We start from the raw sequence: 19,056 nt of genomic DNA, 5'->3' as shown, positions 1-19,056 counted from the left end.
GCAGCCACTTGAGGGCTGAGAGTGACATGTGGCTGCAGCCCCGGCTCCCATCTTACAGGGGACTGACGTCTGTGCGCATGAAGATGGTTTAAAGCTCACACTTACATACCATCTCTGCCATGGAAGCAAACGGCAGCACCCACATTACTTTGCAACTGAGCTTCTCTTCAGCGAGTTACTCCATGCAGTGGGTTTCATGGTGGGAAGACATCTGGGTTTATTGTTGTAGAAATGATAATATTTAGAGGTTTTGAAGTATTATTCCATTTATGGCATAATTCACACTTCTTCTACTTTATAATACCTGTAGATAAAAGTTTTAAATTCTAGGGGCGCCTGGGTGGCTCAGTCATTCAGCATCTGCCTTCGGCTCAGGTCATGATCCCAGGGTCCGGGGATTGAGCCCCGCCTCGGGCTCCCTGCTCAGCGGGAAGCCTGCTTCTCCCTCTCCCACTCCTGCTGCTTGTGTTCCCTCTCTCGCTATCTCTGTCTCTGCCAAATAAATAAATAAATAAAATCTTTAAAAAAAGTTTTAAATCCTAGTACAATTAATGGATTGACTTTGTACAGACAGTACTTGTGGTCATAAGTGGGAACCACACGATGTGCACTTTTGTGCAGTTGACATCCATCTCGACATGTCTTACTAGAGAGTCAGAATGGACCCATGTCTTTAGTTTGCACTGGGAAGTAAGACAGGATGTCTGGGTCCAGCTGTGGAGGGACAGGGAGCTCAGGGCTGCCTGGACACAGCTGTGACCACCCCTGCCCTGCCCTCCCTGAGAAGAAGGTTCCCAGCAGTTGAGTCCCCCTGGGAGTGAGACCTCCCTCAGGGACACCCAAGGGCCTTTGCAGACTCAGATCTGGGCTCAGATTAGGTTCTAGGTCAGGATATTCATGCGCTTCTTCCCCTGCATCCTCCTCCCTATGCATCCCCCCCTACACTGTGGAGGGTAGGAGGAGAGTGACCCTCAGACAGGTCCACCTGTGAGCCCCCTCCTGATGGTCTTGGAGCTGTCAGACTTCTCCAGTGGTGGGGGGGTGGATGTGCATGAGGAGCCCCTGCCTCAGGGATGTGGGTGGCAGAGAGGGACACTGAGGGGGTCCGAGCAGATCTGTAGATCTCCGGGTGAAGAGCTCAGAGTTGGCTGCACCTTGGCCTGGACCCGTCTCCTCCCCATTCTCCCCAGGTTCTGCACTGGTGACAGGCATGGTGCAGCAGGGGACTCTTCTTCTCTCTCCTCCTATGCTCAGGTATCTCCCTCCTTATGGGATAGATCTGAAGCAGATACACATCAGGCCCCTGATCCACCAGCACTCAGCCTCCATGGGCTCCTTTCCACACCTCCTTCTGCACCTGATATGAATGTGAAGATCCTGAAGCCAAGAACCATGCTGGGGACAGTGGTGGCAACATCTCCATGGCCTGGCCAGTTCCTGTCATGACACAGGCCCTCTCTGTCTCCTGTCAGCTGAGTCCTCAGCGGTGCTATGGACACACGTGGCAAATCTTCTGTCTCCCCGGGAGAGGCCAAGGCCTCCTCAGCACGACCGGGGAGCACTCAGATTGGGTCCTAACCAGGGACCTCACTCAGGACAAAAGGTCAAGGCCAAAGTCGCTGAGAGATAAAATACCTTTTAGGACACTTACCGGGTGCTCTGATTGTCCCCCATTCCCTATGGGGCTGTCACCTCTTACTCTGAAAGTCACACAGTGAGCTCTGTGGACACCTACAGAAGTCGAGCATGTCAAGAGCACAATGGTTAGACACCTGGAAAACCTAAATCAGATGGTCCATGAGCTTGAGCTGGTCAGCGGGAGAGGAGAACTGGTGACTTTGAGAGGTCACACTCCTCGGCCCCCAAATGTGGGGGAGACAGTGGTGTTGGCTCTGGGCCTCTAGGGCCCATGGGGTAGAGCCTCCTGGAGATGCTTTAAATCCTGCTCCAGAGAGCCTCCCAAAAGGTGGAATACTGACCTCAACAGGCAGGTAGGCTTGTAGGGATGCCCTGAATTTACCCATAAACCTGACTCTGAAAATTAGGCCTGTGATCAATCACGGGGCTATTGTTCATTGAGTTATTGTTAATAAATACACCCATTGCTGTGTTGAACATGCTTGTCCTGTGTGGGTGTGGACAGGGTCCACTGTGTCAGCAGTGAGTGCAGACTGCATAGCTGTTTCTCACTAGGGCGTTGCTTTCTCTGACAGATTACAAACTCTTGTGGATCACCTGTGGTCTTGCTTTGATCACAAAATCTCCTCAGAGGAAGCACGTGCTACTTGTGGACAAGGGGTCAGAGCCCATGCTCACTCTGCCCCTTAGTCTCCCATTCTGCCTCCCTGACCAGCATTATTCCAAGAATGGCTTCTAATCCATGTCAGCATGGGGGGCACCTGACCACATGGAGGCTTGTGGAGGGAGAGCAGCTTCAATAAGAGGTAAGGATGTTGTGACCCTTCAGTTTCTGAGGAAAGGAGCCCAGGTGAAAATCCTTCCCCATTTTGTTAGTAAGAAGCCCAGTCAGAGCATGCACAGCTCTGGGAAATCATTAGGACTCATGGAGGACAATGCCCTGAGCCCAGAGTTTGCAGAGGAGGAGTCTGAGGCAGTGGGGATTTGATTTAGGAGGGGCTGAGCGCATGGGGATCAAGGCTGCCCCCACACTGAGCAGACAGAAACCAGCTGGGCTCTCAGGGCTTTGGCCCATGAGGAGGTGTTTGCCTTGAGACCAGAAGGGGATGCTGTGGGCCTGTTCTGTGGTCCTTACAGAGCTGCTCAGAGAGCACCTTTCAAACAAAGGAGCCTGTACTTGGAGGCTGGGTCCTGTGCTCTCTGATGGGGACTCAGCAGTCTCCAGAGGGCTTTGTTTCCAGAACAACTCTTAACACTCTTAACACTTAACTGGGATCCGCTGATGAGACTGTAAATGTAAACCCCACCCCCACCCCAATGCACACTGCCCAACATGGCCTGATCTGTCCTTGAAGTCCCCTTAGGAATTCAGGCAACCCTGTATATTTAAAAGGTCTGCTGAGGACGAAAATGGCAGTTGTTCCTTACTCAGATTTTGGAAAATGGTTCCTTTCATGGTTCTCAAGCTATCCTCCAAATCAACCCTGCTATCACGAAGAAACTGACACCTCAGTTCATCTCCAACAAAACAACAGGGATTGTAAAACTAGGGGTCCAATTTTCAGTTACCCCTGACTGCCAAGGGATACTTGAGCAGGTCTGATCTGCAGGGGATGGGGCCAAGAGTGGGTTCTGCTGCTCACAGACTGGGACTCCCCTCCTTCTCTGGATGGAGACGTGCTATGGGAGGCTTATTCCAGCAGGATCCACATCCTGAGAGGTCTCACTCTGACCGAGGGGTCCTGTGAAAACACTGCTTGACAAGAAGGAGTATTTTAGAGGCACACACAGTGTTCAGCCGTGCTTCCGACTGTCCAATTCCAATGTTAGCAAGGCTAAGCAGCAGAGATCAGGAAGGAGCCCCACTCTTCAAAATGCCAACACACTGTTGCATCTGGTTGTTGTTTCATGGCAACTCCAGGGAGCTGCCCACACATCTGCTGCTTCCTCTTATTCCACGTTGTTCAGGTCATGTTCTTTACAAAAATCATGAAAAAATATGCAGTAAGAAAGAATGCCTTGAGTTCAGAGAAATACAAGAACTGAAAGTCTTGTCTTTATGTCCAAAGCAATCAGAAGAAAAGAACTTAAAACAATTAGAGCAGAAATCAATGAAATTGAAAACAGGACATCAATAGAGAAAAGTCAACAAAACCCAAATCTGATTCTTTGAAAAGACCAATAAATTTGACAAGCCCTTAGCCAGGCTAACCAAGAACAAAGAAAGAAGACACAGATTACCAACATCAGACTTGAAAAGGGGGTCTTCTCTACTGATCTCATACACATTAAAAGGATAAAGAATTCTTATAAGCAACCCTACCGACAAACTTGATACCCAGGGTGAAATGGATCACTTCCTTGAAAACTACCAAAACTCACACAAGAAGAAATAGATAGTGTGAATAGACCTGTAACTATTAAAGAAAATGAATCAATAAATAATCATCTTACAAAAGACTACACCAGACACAGATGGTTTTACTGGTGAATTCTACCAAATATTTAAGGAAGAAATATTGCCAGTTCTCTTAAAACTCTCTCAGAAAACAGAAGCAGAGGGAACAACTCCAATTCATTCTATGAGGCCATGATTACCTTCATACCAAAAGCAGAGGAAGAACTAAAAGAAAGAAAAACCAGAGTATTTCTTATGCATAGATGCAAAAATCCTTAACAAAATATTAGTAAATCAAATCCAACAATGTATAAAAGGACTTACACATCACAGTGAAGTGGAATTTACTCCACATAGGCAAACTGGTTCAACATTCAAAAATCAGTTCAAATAATTCACCACCTCAACAGGCTAAAGATGAATGATCATAAGATCATATTGTTTCAGAAAAAAAGTTAGACAAAACCAACATCCATTCATGATAAAAGCTCTTAGCAAACTAGAAATATAAGTTAATTTCCTCAACTTGATAAAGAATGAGAAAGAATATCTGTAAAAATCCAACAGCTATAATATATATATAATGACATATTTGATGGTGAGAAACTGGATGCTTTACCCCAAAGACTAGGAATAAGACGAGGATGTCCTTTCCAATCGTATTGGAAGTCCTAGGTCTTAGAAATAGAAATAAATGGTATACCGAGTAGGAAGGAAGACATAATTTAATCCACAGATGACATGATTACCTATGCAAAGTATCCCAAAGAACAAACCCCCACCACCAACAGCAACAAAAGCCTCCTGGGAAGTGATTATGGTACGGTCCCAGGAAAGGCTAATATACAAAAATCAATTGCTTTTTTTTATATACCAGCAGTGAACATGTGGAATTTGAAATTGATGTAAATTACCATTTACATTTGCACAAAAATGAAATATTTAAATAGAGACCTAACAAAACATGTGTAAGACCTATATGGAAGAAACTACAAAACTTAGAGGAAATCAAGGGAGAGATATTCCATATTCATTGATTGGAAGACTTAATATTGTTAAGATGTCAGTCCTTATCAATTTGATCTATACATTCCGTGCAATCCCAGTAAATCCCCAACAAGTTATTTCGTAGATGTTAACAGGCTGATTCTAAAGTTTATATGGAAAGACTCAGAATAACCAACACAGTACTCCTCTAAGAAGAGGAACAAAGTTGGAGAGCTGACATTACCCATGCTCAAGATTTACTATGAAGCTACAGTAATTCAAGACAGTGTGATATGGGTGAAAGAACATACAAATAGATCACTGGAACAGAGAGCCCAGAAATAGACCTGCACAAATATAGTCAACCGATCCCTGACAAAGATGCAAAGGCAATTCAATGGAAGAAGCATATTCCTTTCAACAAAGAGTTCTGGAACAGTTGGATGCCTATCTGCAAATACATTAGATATAGATGAGAGAGAGAGAGAAATAGAAAAAGAGAGAGAGACCTACCACATTTCACAAAAATTAGCTCAAGATGAATCATAAGGCTCTATGTAAAATGCAAAACTATATAATTTTTTGATTATGACATAGGAGAAAAATCTGGGTGACCTTGGGTTTGGTGATGAGTTTTTAGATATAACACCAAAAGCACAATCCATGATAGAGAATTTATGTTGGGCTTTATTAAAATTTAAAAACTCCTGCTTTGCTGAAGACAGATTGGGAGAAAAATATTTGCAAAACACATATCTGATAAACGACTTGTATCCAAGAACTCTTAAAACTCAAAAATAAGAAAACTCACTTTAAAGGAAGACAAAAGATCTGAGCAGACACCTCATGAAATAAAATATACAGACGGCAAATTAGTATATAAAAAGATGCTCACATCATTTGTCATTAGGGCATTATAAATTAAAACAATAATGAGAGACCACAACACACTTGTTAGAATGGCTAAAATCCAAAAAGCTAACAATTCCAAATGCTGATGAAGATGCAGAGCAACTGGAGCTCACATTTGTTATTGGCAGAAATGCAAAATGGTAGAGGCACCTTGGAAGGCAGTTTGGCACTTTCTTACAAAGCTAAACATAGTCTTACCATATGATCCAGCAATTGCACTCCTTGGTATTTACCCAAGTGAACTGAAAACTTATGTACACACAAAAACCTCTAGATGGATGTTTATATCAACTTTATTTATAATTGCAAAAAACTGGAAGCAACCAAGATGTTCTTCAGTGGGTGAATGGATAAACAAACTGGTACATCCATATAATGGGATACTATTCAGCAATACAAAGAAATGAGCTATCAAGCCATGAGAAGACAGGGGGGAGTTTTATATAGATACTGCTAAATTTTAAAAAGCCAGTCTGGAAAGGCTACACACTGTATAAGTTCAACTCTATGACATTCTGGAAAAGACAAAAGTATGTGACAATAAAAAGTTTAGTGATTGACAAGAGTTAGGAAGGAGGCAGGAACAGATGGGTAAATGGAATTCAAGGGATTTTCAGGGCAGAGAAAGTGTTTTGCATAATGCTGTAATGTGGATACATGACATTATGCATTTGTAAAAATCTATAAAACTTTACAACACAGAGTGAATGTTAATGTATGCAATTTTTTTATTTTATTTTATTTTTTTATTTTTTATTTTTTTTTAGTTTAGGAGCTTGGGAGAATCCCCTCACCCAAAATGCAGCCTTGGTACTGTGAACCTTAAAAACAGAACTGTCAGTTATTTTACCAGCAAAAAATGGCTTATTTGGGAACAGAAGAGAATTATAATACAGGACAAGCAAGCCACGGCAAAACCACAGGCAACTCCCAAGAACAAAGAGGAGGCTCTTTTACAGAGAAAAGGCAGCGGTTGACAAGGCTATTATAAACTAAAAGTCCCTGGAAGTAATCTGGGAGTCCTAAGTTTAGTGGCTTCTCATTGGCTGGGTTGTCACTGTCTCTCATTGGCTGGGCTGTTGTGGAGAGGGGAGGAGGGTAGTAAAGTAGTATCCACTTCCAAGACGGGTCTCTTCCGTTGGGTCTGCAGTTGAAACTGAGTGGCAGGGCTGAGAGCTTCCCTTGGCAGCCTCCCAGTGCCATTCCAAATGAGGTTTCCTTTTATTAATTTTCACAGCTAAGAGAAGAGAACTTACTACGAATAGGTGAAAAACCTCATTGAAGGCATGGGTGAACAAGTGCTGACCTAAGTAACTTTGGGCATGAATGGAGTCTGTAAGACTAAAGGCATGAGGCACTGCAGGTAGGTACTGTACCCTACTCAATGAAACTTAGTCCCGTGGGGATATGGCTAACCATTTTGCTGCTGCCATAGGTGTGTGCTGGAATTGAATGGCTGAGTAAAGAGACGGTGGGTGGTGGGAGCCAGGTTCTCACTGGTAGAGTTGAAATTTCAGATCAGCAAGGGGAGGAGGCTAGAATGACCCATGAGGTACTGAATTGCAGTTAGAGACGTTAGTAAGAGCTCGTGTTTAACCTTACATACATACAGATGGCTACATATAGAAATGTTTATAGAAAGAGGAGAGGAAGGGGGAGGAAGGAGGGAGGGAAGGAAGGGAGGAAGGGAGGGAAGAAGGTAGGAAGGGAGGAATGAAGGGAGGGAGGGAGGGAGGGAGGGAGGGAGGGAGGGAAGGAAGGAGGGAAGGGAGGGAGGGAGGAAAGAAGGAAAGAAGACATTGATGAGGGCATGTCAAAGGGACACAGGAGCCTGAAAGAGCCCCCAGTGGCCAAAGCAGGAGCAACGTGCGCAACAAAATAATGTAGGAATGGATTATAACCCAAACTATAAAATAAATATCCATGAGTCCATAATGATATAAATGACTGATGAAATTAATAAATGAGTAAGAAGAGTCAAATGTACATCATGGAGACTATAGTTAATAATACTTAGTATATATTTGGGGGCACCTGGGTGGCTCAGTGGGTTAAGCATCCAACTCTTGATCTCAGCTCAGTTCCTGATCTCAAGAGTCATGTGTTCAAGCCCCACATTGGAGCCTACTTAAAATAATAATAATAATAATAATAATAATAATAATAATAATAGTGTATATTTGAAGGTTGCTAAAAGAGTAAATCTTGAACGTTCTCAGCACAAGAAAAAATTCAGAAACTATGTACAATGACAAATATTAATGAGACTTACTATGCTCATTTAGCAATATATACAAATATCAAATCATTGTGTTGTACATCAAAACTAATATAATGTTGTATGTCAATTATACCTCAAAAAAATAATAAATGTGTAAGAAGAGACAAATCACCAGTGCAGAAGTCCAAATAACATTTGTAGATATCCCACTCTGAAAGGGCGGGAGAGCATAACTCCCTGCTCCTAAAGCGTGCACTGTGCATGGAGATTCCTTCCAGAAAGGACAGTGTGGAAGGGGGGAAAGAGAGAAACTCCACAGTGGAGAAACTGACAAACACTACTTTAGCCAGGAGAGCAAGGTCATCATCACTGCCCACAAATCATGTTGGTAGCCTGCACTCTTTGTTTTTTTTTTTTTTAACATTTTTTATTTAAAATCAATTAATTAACATATAATGTGTTATTGGTTTCAGAGATACAGGCCTGTGATTCTTTAGTCTTATATAACACCCAGTGCTCATTTACATCACATGCCCTCCTTAATGTCCATCACCTAGTTACCCCCTCCCCCCACCTCCCTCACCTCCAGTAACCCCCAGTTTGTTTCCTATGATTAAGAGTCTCTTATGGTTTACCTTCCTCTCTGGTTTCATCTTGTTTTACTTTTTCCTCTCTTCCCTTATGATCCTCTGTTTTGTTTCTTAAATTCCACATTTCAGTGAGATCCTATGATAATTGTCTTTCTCTGATTGACTTATTTCGCTTAGCATAACACCCTCTAGTTCTATCCACGTCATTGCAAATGGCAAGATTTCATTCTTTTTGATGGCTGTGTAATATTCCATTGTATAAATACACCATATCTTCTTTATCCATTCATCTTTATCCATTCTATAGTTTGGCTATTGTGGACATTGCTGCTATAAACACTGGGGTGCAGGTGCCCCTTCGTTTCACTACCTTTGTATCTTTGGGGTAAATACCCAGTAGTGCAATTGCTGGGTCATAGGGTAGCTCTATTTTCAAGTTTTTGAGGAATGTCCATACTGTTTTCCAGAGTGGCTGCACCAGCTGATTCCCACCAACAGTACACGAGGGTTCGCCTTTCTCCCCATACTCGCCAATACCTGTGGTTTCCTGACTTGTTAATTTTAGCCATTCCAACTGGTGTGAGGTGGTATCTCACTGTGGTTTTGATTTGTATTTCCCTGATGCCCAGTAATGTGGAGCATTTTTTTCACTCTTGATGAAAATGACACTTTTCTCTGTGGCCTTGTTTCCGTAATCCCAGTCTATTCAGAGGAAAACATAAGACAATTTTCTCTGGAGAAGCAGCCTGTAATACACCTGACCACTATTCCTCAAAATTGTCAGGGTCATCAAAGACAAGGGAAGTCAGAAATTGCCCTAGCCAAGCAACTGAGCCTAGGGACATGATGACTACATGCAATGTGGTACCCTGGGGGAGGTCCTAGAACAGAAAAAGGAGATTTGGTAAAAACTAAGAAAATCTGGGGGCGCCTGGGTGGCTCAGTCAGTGAAGTGTCTGCCTTCAGCTCAGATCCTGATCTCAGGGTCCTGGGATTGAGCTCCGCATCAGGCTACCTGCTCATCGGGGAATCTGCTTCTCCCTCTCCCTCTGCTTCTCCCCCCTGCTCATGCTCTCTCTCTCTCGCTCGCTCGCTCTCAAATAAATAAATAAAATCTTTAAAAAAAAACTAAGAAAATCTGAATAGAGTCTTTGGACTTTAGTTAATAATGATGTATCAATATCGGTTCACCAATTGAAATAAATAGAGCATTAAAATGTAAGATAGTATGCAGGAAAACTGCCGGGAGGTATATGGAGTTCTATGTACTGTGAGTTCAATTTTTCTGTATATCTAAACTGTTCTAAAAATGATGCCTATTGGGTTTTTTGTTAAGTTTAGAAATGGGGGGGCAGGAAGACAAACCTTTTCAGAAGGTTATGGAATTTCTAGAAGGCAGAGGGTTGTTCCAGAGCTTGGAATGGACATTTTCGCTGATCTTATTCAGTCCCCAGGTAACTTTGGATTTACACCACAAACTTTCCACAACCAGCCACTGCTCTAATGCTCCAAATGTAAGAAAAGTCCAGTTCCTTCTCTCTTTCTCCCCATACAGTGAGCTCCATCTGGGGTTTTGCCACCTGTATCCACCCAAAAAAATCCTGATGGTAATCTTTCTTGGCCTTTCTCAAACTTAGGGCTCTGTCATCATTGTCAGTGGACCTCCCAAACCCCTACCTTGCTCCTACCTTGCATACACACTTCAAAGTGAATTATTGGTTATGACGTCTTCCTGCAGTGCTTCTCAAGGTCATGGTTGGCCCACCAATCTTCTGGTGCACATTGTGCCTGTGGGGCCTCCTGCAAGTCTGTTGTCTCCTTGCTGTTTTATCAAAGACTCACTTATCAGCTGTTTTTTGTAACCTTGTAAAACTTAAAGCATAACATACTTACTGCAAAGTATGCAAACATTTTTGTCAGTGTTCACAGAAATACAGAGGCATAATTTTTATTCACTAAAATGCATAAATTTCAAGTGCATTCATTCATTCATCTTGATGCATTTTTTACAAATGAAGAAACTCCTATAGCTGCCACCAGGCTCAAGATAGGCAGCACTGCCAGCCGTGTGTGTGTGTGTGTGTGTGTGTGTGTGTGTGTGTGTGTGTGTGTGTGTGTGTGTGTGTGTGTGACTTGCCAGCAGGAGATGGAATGCATTTTCCTGATCCCTATTGTTCTGAGTTGTAGGCACACTTCTGCTGTGTTTCCAGTCGAGTGTCACCGTTTCCAGGGTCTTGCCTCATTGCAGTTCATGTTAAATGTTTCCAGGCTGCTACCTACACTGATTCCACACTGCTTTCTCTCAGAGAAACATAATGAACTTCTTGATTTATGTTTTTCAGATAAGGAGTCTGATCATGATTGCCACATGGCTTGTCTTTAAAAACAATTCTGTGTTTCTCATAGGGACAGCTGAGACTTCACTGAGTTTGAGTTGAATTTACTGATGAACTGAGAGGAGCGACATTGAGCCAGCTCCCAGCAGCCCTCCTGCATTCAGCCAAACGCTGTGAGCTGGGTGGGACACAGGTCTGCAGAGAGGACCGGGCTGTGCTCGGTCTCCACCCTCAAGACCCTCCATGAGGTCTTCTGTCTTTACTGTGAAAGGAAGGAATTCTTCCCAGGACTCAGAGCTTCCAGAATTTTCCACTGGCTTTGGGCACCCTTTCCCTGATCCATGGTGCTGGCAGACCTCCTGGTCGGTGAGGTCCTGGGGTTCCCTTACAGACACACTCATGGTATCGTGGTTAAGCCCACAAGCTTCAGGCCACTAAAGCTCTCAAAAGGAGATTGAAATTAGGATGTTTCTCATAGGCCTTGCATAGGTTTACACGAGTCAATGCAGACAAAGTGCGGAGCATGGTGTCTGGCCCATGGCAGCCACCACATTTTTTTAAAATTTTTTATTGTTATGTTAATCACCATACATTACATCATTAGTTTTTGATGTAGTGTTCCATGATTCATTGTTTGAGCCACCACATTTTAAGTGGACTTCCCCTGGATGCTGATATTGGGGGTGGGGAGGGCAGGAGTTCTGGTCAAGCTAAGCAGGGATCAGACCCTTCCAGGCATCCCTGACAAATGGGCGGGGCCTGGGGGCCTTGTGGGCATCACACTACATTCACCCAATACTCGGCCTCACGGTGAACAAGGGGAAGTTCCCTCTGCACCTGGCCCACACCGTTCCTAAAATCCTCCTCACACTGAATTTCAACAGTCCATTTACCTGTGCCTCTGCAGTTAGTACAGAGTTTCTCAACCTCAGCAGCACTGACATTGGGGGCCAGCTGATTGGTGGTTGTTGGGGCCTGTGCTTCATGTTGTAGGATGTTTGGCAACACCACTGGCCTCTCCCGCTGGATGCCTTTAGCACCCTTTGCTTCAAGCCAGGGCAGCCAAAACTGTCGTGGGTGTTACGCAGTGTCTCTGGGAGACCAGCTCCAGCGGGAACCACTGGGTTAGACTGGGAGCTCCGGGTGGGAGGGGCCGTCCCCTCTTTCTCTGCATCTCCCAGGCCTGGCACACAGTAGGTGCTCATCAAAGGGAAATGGAGCATATCCAGGCCCTGCACTCAGCATTTCACCTGAGTCATGCCCTTTGACCTTCCCCACATCTGTGAGGAAGACTCGCAGGAGGGATGAAGAAACCGAGACACAGCAGGGAGGCCACTGGCCCAGGATTTCCAGTCTGCTTAGCAGTGGATTTGGAACTTGAACTCCACGCTCTGTCCTGTCTGATTGGCTGTGCTGAAGCCAGACAACACCTCCTGTCCCACAGGTTTCCTCAGTACCCGGGGCGGCAGCTCCCACATCTGCCTGGCCCCATGGCCTCGCCAGGTCCCAGTCAGTCTATCCGTCCCAACTCTCGCTCACTGAGTGCTGGGTGCTGCAGGCCACAGCCCTCCACGTAAACCCCGCTGTGGAAGGCGTGACTTCAGCACTAAGGCATGCTTCCCATTAAGGTCAGACAGTTCTCGCCTGCCCTGGGAAGTTCCAGTGGCCAGCCCTCCCGTGGAAGGACATGAAGACTGGCTTGAACATTATGACAGCTCAGGAGAAATGGGTGCTAGTGACCACACAGAACTAGTATGTGGGAGGAAGCTCTTGCCAAGGGGAAAGCCAAAATGAAACAGGACTCAGGTTCTAGAACAATGGACACATGAATCATAGTAAGTAAAACAGAGTGAGTTCGCTTTCCCCCTTTCATTGACATACTGATGATCGTAAGATAAATGATCTTTGGAGAAGATTCAGAATGATTGGACTGGGTTTGAGTGAAGCATTTCTGACTAACCTTGGATCCGGTAACCTATCTGAGGACTGACATCTGTGGGATGCTGGAGTGTCCAGCTTTCGGTGACACACTATTGCTCACACTGTGGAATGGCAGGGAGAGATTTCATGGGACAGAAATGCAGCGAACCTAAGGGACAGACACACACGCTCTTCCAGGTTCAGGGACCATAATTCAAAATCCATGACCCACTTATAAGCAGGTCAAAATAGTCCTAGCTATAAGCAAGCACTCCTTTTTCCTAAATGAGAGGAAGGAGGCAAGGATCTTGAAGTGACCTCTCAGTTGCAGAGATCTCCCTGGTTCATGGTGTTTGCTCCCGTGAAGTGAAATGATCTCCCTGATGTTGAGATTTCAATAAATGCAGAAGTCCTCCTGGGCACCCTCCAGGGAGGGATTTCACTCTCCACGTATACTCAATGTTCCAGAAATACCTGTGAGCAAATCCAACATAAAATTTCCAACTAGACCCTTGGTAGTAAAATTTGCCGAAGAAGAGACAGGAGAAATAAATGAGCATCTCTCCTGACAGAGTCTCCCCAGGCCGCGACCTCCGTTGGAAGACAGCCCTTGCTCCCCACATGCCTTCAGGTGCCCTCCCTGTGCCGAGCTCTGTGTCACTCTGGGGGGATCTGGGCCACCCTCGGGGGCAGCTTTCCCTCTGTGGCCTCAACCCCCATGAGGAAGGGGAGGGTGAGGATGGCGGGTTTGCACAGAGTGGGAGATGGAAGCTAAAAGTGGGACAGGTTCAGAAATGAGGCAGAGCCGTGCCAGGTGGGGCCCGGGGCCTGGGTTTCGGAGCCCCACAAAACTGGGTTCTTGTGTGACCCAGCTGTGACATATTGGCAAGTCACTTAAACTGTGTGACCACCTGATTCCTCACCTGTAAGCCCAAAGTTGTCATAAGAATCAAATGGCATGCTCTTCTCCCTAGAACTAAATATCAACTGTATACACACACCCCACAGATGAATCTAAGTATTATTACATTCAAAATTGTCATGACTTATTGGGGGTCTCTCTCCCCTGCTAGGATGTATGCTCTGCACGGGCAAAACGGTCTTCACTGCCATATCCTGTGCCTACTATCATGCAGACACAGAGGTGCTTGGTGAGTGTTTGTTAAGTGAAGGACAAGTATGGTTGCCTAAGCAAAGGAAGAGCTACCCCAGTGCCCCCCTTGAGGGACCCTTGCCCCATCCTTCTCCGTGCACACCTCACTCAGTCCTATGTTTCCTGCCACCTGCATGGGATAATTTTCCAACAAACACGGTGAGGATAAAGAGGCACTGGTCAAAGGATCAAAAACCTGGGTCGGTATTGATCTTGTCGCTAGTCACTCATGTGGTTTGTGGGGTGTCCCTCTCTGCTCAGGGCCTGCATTTCCTCATTTGCACCAAGATGGGGTTGCATCAAGCCTATGGCTTTTGAACTGTCTCCACAAAACCTGTAGATGGGTTTCCCGCCAAGACCCCTGGAGTCCTAATCTCCAGGACCCCACGCTTCATGTTACCGGAGTCACTCTACTTTTGTCTTTTCTGTAGGACAGCTTCTGAGAAAGACAGTGCTTGAACAAAGGACCTCATTTCTAAAAGAAGCTTTATCCCTCTGGGCTGAGAGGCCCCTAGAGTCCCTCCTCCACTCTACCTATCAGTGAGCGTGAGGCCCAGTTTGGGGCTGTGAGGGACACGGGACATCCCCTTGTGGGACAGTCACCATGTTGCCTCTCCCAGGACATCTGTCATTTGGCAAGGGACAGCTCTACCTCCCATGAGAGGCTTTCAGAGCACCCACCAGGTGGCCGGGCCCATGCTCCCCGGGCAGCGAACCCTCCCGCAGGACACAGACACCCACATCACCCAGTGCCACCCAGCGTCCATCAGTTCTGTCACTCACGGTTTCCACAAAACTTCCTCCTCTCCTAAGTGCTTGCTCTGCTAAAACCCCCGGAAACCCTTGCCTATTTCTCAGGGACAGAGTGAACCGCACAAGTGCTTCCTGCCCCCCTTTCTCCACCAAACATGTCTGTCTCCACACATTACTTTCTGTCAAGCCGTACAGCTGTCCCCAAGCAGCAGTGACCACTGGACCACAGGTTGGCTGAAGCCACACTTGCATGGATTTGACCAGCAAGGAAATGGTTCTGAGTGGTTTATTACTTACACGAACAGCAGAAGCAAGACTGTCTTGGTGTTAGCCTCCCACATTCCTAGTCTCATGGGATGACACCAAACTGGAGGAACGAGGGAACAGTCATGAGCCAAGGTCACTCTATCACAGGAGAGCCGACTGTAAAATATACCTTAGTGGCTTTATAGCTGCAGCCTGTGCCCAAGAGCGGCCTGGGGATGTCCTAGTCCCACCAGAAGAGGGAAGCACATGACACACTGTCCAGGGCAGCCTCTCACGAGACAGGGAGCCTCCTTCGTGCCAGGCAGGGAGGTGGGTAAGAATGGCCTCAGGAGTAGCCCTTCCAAGGCCCCCTCACTTGCCATATTCCTGGAAGGATCACGGGCGTTCTGCCAAGACTCAGATCAGATGACGATGAACCCTGCCTCCATGGTCTGCATGGGACGTGCGAGGGCCCTATGGTGCAGTCCTTCCCCTTCTCTAAGAACAAGGGTCTGTCCTCTTGTCTAAACATGAGCTCATTCTTATCTCTCTGGATTTTACCACACCTCTCATTGGAAACCCCATTTCATCAATGGTCCCTTCCCTCTTCTGAATCTTCATCCCACCCACCCTGCTGGGTATATGGTGTGTAGCCACAGCACATAAGCATGCTTCATATACTTATCTTAAAAAGACAATAAACCACTAAAAAACACACTTCTACGTCTGCCCTAGATCTTCATTCTGCTCTGGCCTCCTCCCTTCCCTCTCCCCAGACGCCCTCCCCCACATGCCGGCTGTTACCTTTATGTCACAAATTCCTCTATTTCCACCCCTTGTCTTCCACCCCGTTCTCCCAGGTGCTTCCACAGAGCCAGCGGTGGACTGAGAATCTCCACCTGCATGTCAGAAGAGCCCCCCAATTTAGTGTGGCTGAGAAACAATGGTTTATCTTCCTCTGAAACCTGCTATTCCTCTTGTGTGCACCTCCGAGAACACACTTTCAGGAGCCAAAAATGTGCCAGATGGCCTAGGCTTGGCTTTCTCTCATCCCTAATATCCAATATTGACTTGGGGACTAAGTCTTATTAACTCTTAAACATTTCTTCCCCTTTTAAAATATTTCCCTTTATTAGCACCATAGTTTTTGCTTCTTTTGAAAGCTGAGTACTTACTCTGCCAAAAAACAACAACAACAACAACAAAAACACCCTTAATATTTATTGTATGTAACATGTGCCCACTTCCATGATTATCCCGGATATCTAAATGTAGGTAACTTTGTTTCTCCTGTTGTGTATTCAGAACCAAGGCACCAGGAAGATGGAACCAGATAAGAATTATTTTATAAAGAATTGTTTTATACAGAAAAGGATGACTAATGTTAGGCCAAACTCTAAAGGAGGGCTGGGAGTAAATAAGGGATATTTTCTTCTAGAAACCATTTATAAAACGTTCTAGCCCATAATTTTTTTTTCCAAAATGGTTTTAGGAAAAGGTAAAATATCAACACAAACTTTAAGACTGTGAGGGATTTCTCCTCCCAGCCATGAGGTAGTAACCAGAAAAAAACTTCCCCTCCAGGTAGAAAATTGGACAGATATGTAAAAACAAAAACACTTTCCTAAAAAGACATTGGGCTCAGAGCTGTAATCTCTGAGAAAGGGGAATAAGAGTGAACAGTGCACCTTATGATTATTGAAATTTGTACTTGAGGCACTTTCTGGACTGTCATGCAAGGTCCGGCAGTCTTGTGCATTGAGGAGTGAGAGACCAGAGTTCCAGAAGGATGAGTGATCAGAGAGCCAGAGAGAAAGGAGCAACACAGAGAAAGAGCCACAAATCTCAAAGATGTCCCCTTAGGCTTTTTGCTCCACACTAAGCTGCTTGTGTGTGCAGTGAAGCTCCATGAGGTAGGCAGAAATCCTGGAGAATTATAAGCAGAACAATCCTCAGAATTCACACAGGGTTGGGGATATTTGAGTTCTGACCAGCCAAAGTGGATAGAACATCAGGGGAGTTAAGGCTCACTGAGATCTACCCTAACAAAGATTATAAACAAGCCTCAAAATGATTGGGTGGATTCACAAGCAACTTGAATACTTGACAAAACAATCTTCATTGTTTAAAGAAGAGAACACAATCCAGCACTCAACAACATATACACAATGTCCAGCAACTGACCGAAAATTACTAAACATGTTAAGAAGCAGAGATATATGGTCGGAAGCCAGGAGAAAAATAAGTCAATAGAATTAGGGAAATGAAAGAGATTATGGAATTAGAAGAGAAAAGCTTTTCAAGTAACTATCACAAGTATGCCCACACTGCTCAGGGATTTAAAAGAAAATATGAGAAGAGAGATCAAAGAAATTAAAAAAAAAAAACACATAGAATTTATTGCTACAAAAAATACAACATCCAAGAGGAAATTTTTACTTAATGGGATTATCAGTCAGCACTTCAGAAATTTGATTAATAAACCTGAAGACATAGTCATAGAAATTCTCCAGTTAAAGCCTCGAGGATAAAAAGACCCAAAGCAAATGAACAGAGCCTCAGAAACTTGAGTCCAATATCAATACATCTAGCATATGAGTATCAGAAGGAAAGCTGAGGGGAGAAAAAATAATATCCGAAGAAATAATGGTTGAGGGGCACCTGCGTGGCTCAGTTGGTTAAGTGACTGCCTTCGGCTCAGGTCACGATCCTGGAGTCCTTGGGATCGAGTCCCTCATTGGGCTCCCTGCTCAGCAGGGAGTCTGCTTCTCCTTCTGACCCTCCCCTCTCTCATACTCTCTCTCTCTCTCTATCTCATTCTCGCTCTCAAATAAATAAATTTAAAAAAAGAAATAATGGTTGAGATTTTTCCAAATTTACTACAAATTATAAACAATTTATAAATTATAAATCCATAGATCAAAACAACAACAACAAATCCTGATCAGGAAAAATAAATATATAAGGATATGTGTCCATCATTATGCATTCATACAGAGTTTTATCACCTCCCTAACAATCCTCTGTGCTCCACCTGTTCATTCCTTCCTTCCCTCTACGTCTGACAACCACTCATCTTCTTATTGTCGGCATCGTTTTGCCTTTTCCAGAATGTCACATAGTTGGAATCATACAGTATGTTTTTTTTTTTTCAGATTACCTTCTTTCACTTAGAAATATGCATTTTAGATTCCTCTGTGTCTTTTCATGGCTTGTTAGCTCACTTGCTTTTAGTGTTGGATAATATTCCATTATTTGGATGTACCAATTTATTTATCCATTCACCTCCTGAAGGACATCTTGGTTGCTTCCAATTTGGGGCAATTATGAATAAAGCTGCTATAACATCCATGTGCAGGTTTTTGTGTGAACATAAATTGTCAGCTCCTTTGGGTAAATACCAAGGAGTGCAATTTCTGGATCATAGGGTAAGACTATGTTTAATTTTGTAAGAAAACACTAAACTGTCTTCCAAAGCGGCTGCTCTATTTTGTGTTCCCACCAGCAATGAGTGAGGGTTTCTGTTGTTCCACATCCTCAGCCATATTTGATGGTATCAATGTTCTGGATTTGGGCCATTCTAATAGGTGCATAGTAGTATCTCATTGTTTTAATTTGCATTTCCTGATGGCATATGGTGTGGAACATTACTTCATATGTATGTCTTCTTTGGTGAGGTGTCTGCTAAGGTCTGTGGCCCAGTTTTTAATTGGGTTGTTTATTTTGTTGTTGAGTTTTAAGAGGTCTGTGTATGTTTTGGATAGTAGTCCTTTATCAGAGTATCCTTTGCAAATATTTTCTGCCATTCTGTGCTTTGTCTTCTCATTCTCTTGACATTGTTTTTTGTTTGTTTGTTTGTTTTTTTGGAAAGCAGAAGTTTTTAGTTTTAATAAAATCCAACT

Source organism: Eumetopias jubatus, unplaced genomic scaffold, assembly GCF_037043125.1.
Source record: "Eumetopias jubatus isolate StellerSeaLion01/CBP00866 unplaced genomic scaffold, mEumJub1_p1.0 scaffold_16, whole genome shotgun sequence".
Taxonomy (NCBI): domain Eukaryota; kingdom Metazoa; phylum Chordata; class Mammalia; order Carnivora; family Otariidae; genus Eumetopias; species Eumetopias jubatus.
Note: the sequence above shows the minus strand (reverse complement) of the source record.